This window comes from Callithrix jacchus, chromosome X (genome assembly GCF_049354715.1).
Source record: "Callithrix jacchus isolate 240 chromosome X, calJac240_pri, whole genome shotgun sequence".
NCBI classification, from domain to species: domain Eukaryota; kingdom Metazoa; phylum Chordata; class Mammalia; order Primates; family Cebidae; genus Callithrix; species Callithrix jacchus.
In genome coordinates, this window is record NC_133524.1 from 2,464,192 (window position 1) to 2,469,426 (window position 5,235).

General features: G+C 45.6%; 1 non-coding gene across 1 annotated transcript; it reads left to right on the forward strand.

The window, feature by feature from the left end:
- Positions 1-530: 530 nt before the first annotated feature.
- LOC118150717 (U6 spliceosomal RNA) lies at positions 531-637 on the forward strand. The gene has a single exon (XR_004738870.1). It is a non-coding gene; the product is annotated as a U6 spliceosomal RNA (small nuclear RNA).
- The last annotated feature ends 4,598 nt before the right edge of the window (positions 638-5,235 follow it).

A 5,235-nucleotide genomic window follows, 5' to 3' on the forward strand; every position in this document is an offset into this window, starting at 1 on the left:
ACATGGTAAAAGCCCCATTTCCATGAAAAATACAAAATTTAGCTGGGTGTGGTGGCACATGCCTGTAGTCCCAGCTACTTCGGAGGCTGAGGCAGGAGAATCGCTTGAACCTGGGAGGTGGAGTTTGCAGCAAGCTGAGATCGCGCTGCTGCACTCCAGCCTGGGTGAGTGAGCAAGACTTCATCTCTACATGAATTAATAAATAAATAACCGCCGGGCGCTGTGGCTCACGCCTGTAATCCCAGCTCTTAGGGAAGCAGAGGTGGGAGGATAGCTTGAGCCCAGGAGTTCAAAACCTGCCTAGGCAATATAGCGAGACCCCGTTCTCCACAAAAAGGAAAAAAACAAAAAGACAAATTGAATAAATAAATAACCACTAAGCCATAATTGTAGCAGTGGTTTTAGTTTGTTTGACATGTACATTTTAAAATAAATTGATAAAAAGAGAAAAATTATTGAACATAATTACATTACTCATCATGTGTCCATTCTCACTCCCCCAAAAAATTTGGCATCAAAATCTCACTTTGGTGCTCGCTTCGGCAGCACATATACTAAAATTGGAACGATACAGAGAAGATTAGCATGGCCTCTGCGCAAGGATGACACGCAAATTCGTGAAGCGTTCCATATTTTTAAAATGCTCATCGTCACTGGTCATCAGAGAGATACAAATCAAAACTACATTGAGATACCATCTCACGCCAGTTAGAATGGCGATCATTAAAAAATCTGGAGACAACAGATGCTGGAGAGGATGTGGAGAAAAAGGAACACTTTTACACTGTTGGTGGGAGTGTAAATTAGTTCAACCATTGTGGAAGACAGTGTGGCGATTCCTCAAGGCCTTAGAAATAGAAATTCCATTTGACCCAGCAATCACATTACTGGGTATATATCCAAAGGATTATAAATCGTTCTACTATAAGGTCACATGCACACGAATGTTCATTGCAGCACTGTTTACAATAGCAAAGACCTGGAATCAACCAAAATGCCCATTGATGATAGACTGGATTGGAAAAATGTGGCACATATACACCATGGAATATTATGCAGCAATCAGAAATGATGAGTTTGTGTCATTTGTAGGGACATGGATGAATCTGGAGAACATCATCCTCAGCAAACTGACACAAGAACAGAAAATGAAACACCGCATATTCTCACTCATAGGTGGGTGATGAAAAATGAGAACACATGGACACAGAAAAAGGAGTACTAAACACTGGGGTCTATTGGGGGGAAAAGGGGAGGGCCAGTGGGAGGGGGAGGTGGGGAGGGATAGCCCGGGGAGAAATGCCAAATGTGGGTGAAGGGGAGAAAGAAAGCAAAACACACTGCCATGTGTGTACCTATGCAACTGTCTTGCATGTTCTGCACATGTACCCCAAAACCTAAAATGCAATAAAAAATAAAAATAAAAATAAATAAATAAATAAATAAACAAAATCTCACTTTGATTCCAAATGTTCACCCAAATGCATTCACCTTCAGCTGAAGGATTTTTTTTTTTTTTTTTTTTTTTTTGTGGCCAAAAACGAAAAAAATACCTTGGAAATGAACCAATGTTTCCTCGTGCTGCAAAAGGTCTGTTTCAGCTTGATAAGGCAGTCAGGTGTTTGCAAAACATTTCCACTTTCTGGTTCTTGTTGTTATTTGTTTGTTTAGTAACCGAGAAGGTGACGCTTCCGCTAGCTGCACATCTTTGCACACAGAAGTTTTCTCAGTTAAAAGCTGCCTGGGATGGGGCCTCTAGCTTGAAATTCTTACGCATCTCTGGATAGCACTGTGCTGAATTTTGCAAATGTCACCAACAGGAAGCTGTGCCAGGGGGCTGGGAACTTCGCAGAAAGCTATATTCTTTCTCCTACCTGGTTATAGAAATCACTTATTCCTTAGAATTTCATAGCTGCCCTTTGAAGAGTGCGTTATCATTTCAGTACATTTTTTAAATTAATTTTAAATGCATATATTTGACCCAACTTTTTTCTTTCTCCTACGGGGCCGCGTACCGGTAGAAGGTAGTGTGCTGGTAACAGTTTTAACAATGAATTCCGCAGCAAAAAAGAAAGCCTGCTCATAGCCTATGCCAGCTTCTCTGTTGTACATTTTCCTCTTGTGGTTGATTTCAAGGCGCTCAGGTGAGATTATGGAATGTGGATCTGGGATGAGACATGCCCTGTCTGCGCTCATGAGCCCACACCGGCTACTTCTAGCACACTTGTATGTCAAGGTGGACAAGGCAGAGAAGGATGACAAGCAAGGGACCTTGGGAGGAAAAACCTTAGTCCCCCACAGGCGATTTGTTCAAAGGCACTGTAGCCACAGCAGCTGGAGCACAATCTGATACGGTGTTCAGTGCTCCAGGAAGACTTGTATAGACCACGGGTCTCCAACCCCCAGCTGCAGACTGGATTCAGTCTGTGGCCTGTTAGGAACTGGGCCGCCCAGCAGGAGGTAAGCAGCAGGGAAGTGAGTGAAGCTTCATCTGTATTTACAGCTGCTTCCCCTCACTCTCATTAGTGCCTGAGCTCTGCCTCCTGTCAGATCAGCGGTGGGATTAGGTTCTCATAGTAGTGCAAACCCTACTGTGAGCCGTGCATGTGAGAGATCGGAGTTTCACGCTCCTTATGAAAAATCTAATGCCTGGTGATCTGTTACTGTCTCCTTAGATTCTCATAGGAGCACAAACCCTACTGTGAACAGCCCATACAAGAGATCTAAGTTGCCTGTTCCTTATGAGAATCTAATGCCTGATGATCTGTCACTGTCTCACATTAGCCACAGATGGGACCATCTAGCTGCAGGAAAATGAGCTCAGGGCTCCTACTGATTCAACATCATGGTGAGTTGTAGAATTATCTCATTAGACGTTACAATGTAATAATAACAGAAATAAAGTGTACAATATATGCAACGTGCTGGAATCATCCTGAAACCATCCTCCCCTCCCCTGATTCAGGGAAAAATTGTCTTCCTTGAAACTGGTCCCTGGTGCCAAGAAGTTTGGGGACCACTGATGCCGAGGCAGGTGGATCTTGAGGTCAGGAGTTCAAGACCAGCCTGACCAACATGGTGAAACCCTGTATCTACTAAACATACAAAAATCAGCCACGGGTGCTGGTGGGTGCCTGTAATCCCAACTACTCAGGAGGCTGAGGCAGGAGAATCGCCTGAACCCAGGAGGCGGAGGTTGCAGTGAGCCGAGATCGTGCCATTGCACTCCAGGCTGGGTAACAAGAGTGAAACTCCATCTCGAAAAAAAAAAAAAAGACGGAGTTTTGCTCATCACCCAGTCTGGAGTGCAATGGAGTGATCTTGGCTCACTGCAACCTCTGCCTCCCAGATTCAAGTGATTCTCCTGCCTCAGCTTCCCCAGTAGCTGGGATTACAGGTGCCCACCATCACACCCAGATAATTTTTGTATTTTTAGTAGATATGGGGATTTCACCATATTGGCTACAGTGGTCTCAAACTCCTGACCTCAGGGGATACAGTCGCCTTGGCCTCCCAAAGTGCTGGAATTACAGGCATGGGCCACTGGGCCTGGCCAAGAGTGTTCCTCACTCAGTCTGCTTGCTGAAGTGCTAATCTCCTCTAGAAACACCCTCACAACACGCCCAGTGTTTTACCAGCTACCTGGGCATACTATAGTACAGGCAAGCTGACATGTACAGCTGACTGTCGCTTCCGCCTACACATTGGCTGACTTCTTCCATCTGCAGGACTCTCTGGGCCAACGTGGAATATCACTCTCTTTGCTTTCTTCTGAGGCTTGCTGAGGGAATCAAATGAGAATCTGCAAGCAAAAAGTTTGTATTAAAGAGTGTGATGCCAGTATTTGATGTCTGCAGTTTCAGCTACTCGGGATGCTGAAGCAGCAACATTTCTTGAACTTGGGAGGTGGAGGTGGCAGTGAGCCAAGATCGAGTCGCTGCACTCCAGCCTGGAGAATAGAGTGAGAATCCGTCTCAAAAAAAAAAAAAAAATTATAGTCCTGTGGACAAGATTGTTTTGCTATTATACAGGGCCATTGGTGTAGCCACACATGCTTGTTTGTTTGTTTATTTATGTATTTAAAGGCAAGGTCTCTGGACTAGAGTGCAGTGGTGGGATCATGGCTCACTCCAGGCTTGAACTCCTGTGCTCAAGCGAGCCTCTCTCCTTAGCCTCCTGAGCAGCTGGGACTATAGGTGTGCATGCCACAAGGCCTGGTTAAGCTGCTGAGAAAGCCCAGCTGCTCACTCCTTTGGTCCTAGTGGGAGATTGAAACCAGGTAAGGCTGGGCGTGATGGCTCACACCTGTAATCCTAGCACTTTTTTTTGTTTTGTTTTGAGACGGAGTTTCGCTCTTGTTACCCAGGCTGGAGTGCAATGGTGTGATCTCGGCTCACCGCAACCTCTGCCTCCTGGGTTCAGGCAATTCTCCTGCCTCATCCTCCCGAGTAGCTGGGATTACAGGCACACACCACCATGTCCAGCTAATTTTTTGTATTTCTAGTAGAGACGGGGTTTCACCATGTTGACCAGGATGTTCTTGATCTCTTGACCTCATGATTCACCCGCCTCGGCCTCCCAAAGTGCTGGGATTACAGGCGTGAGCCACCGCGCCCGGCATCCTAGCACTTTTGAAGGCTGAGGTGGGCAGATCATTGGAAGTCAGAAGTTCCACACCAGCCTGGCCAACATGATGAAACCCTATCTCTACTCAAAATACAAAAATTAGCTGGGTGTGTTGGTGGGCACCTGTAATCCCAGTTAACTCAGGAGGCTGAGGCTGGAGAATCACTTGAACCCGGAATGGTGCAGGCTGCGTGAGCCCAGATCGCACCACTGCACTCCATCTTGGGTGACAGAGTGAGACACCATCTCAAAAAATAAAACATTACAAAAATTGAAACCAGGCAAGCTACTACCAAGCATTTGGGAATCTCGCCCTAGCCCGCTCTTTACCCACGACAAAAATGCAACCTGGAGTTCTGTCTTTATTATCTTGGTCTATTTTGGATCAGCTTGGAAGACCTTCCCTGCTCTCCCCCAAAAGCTCTATTATGTATATGTCTTTGCATAGTGTGTGTGTGTGTGTGTGCGTGTGTGTGTGTGTGTGTGTCATGAGTCTTGACATCCTGACCAAATTTGGGAAGAACAAGTGCATTCTGTTCTTTTTTTCTTTCTTTTATTTTTTTTGAGACGGAGTCTTGCTCTGTCTCCCAGGCTGTAATGCAGTGGCAC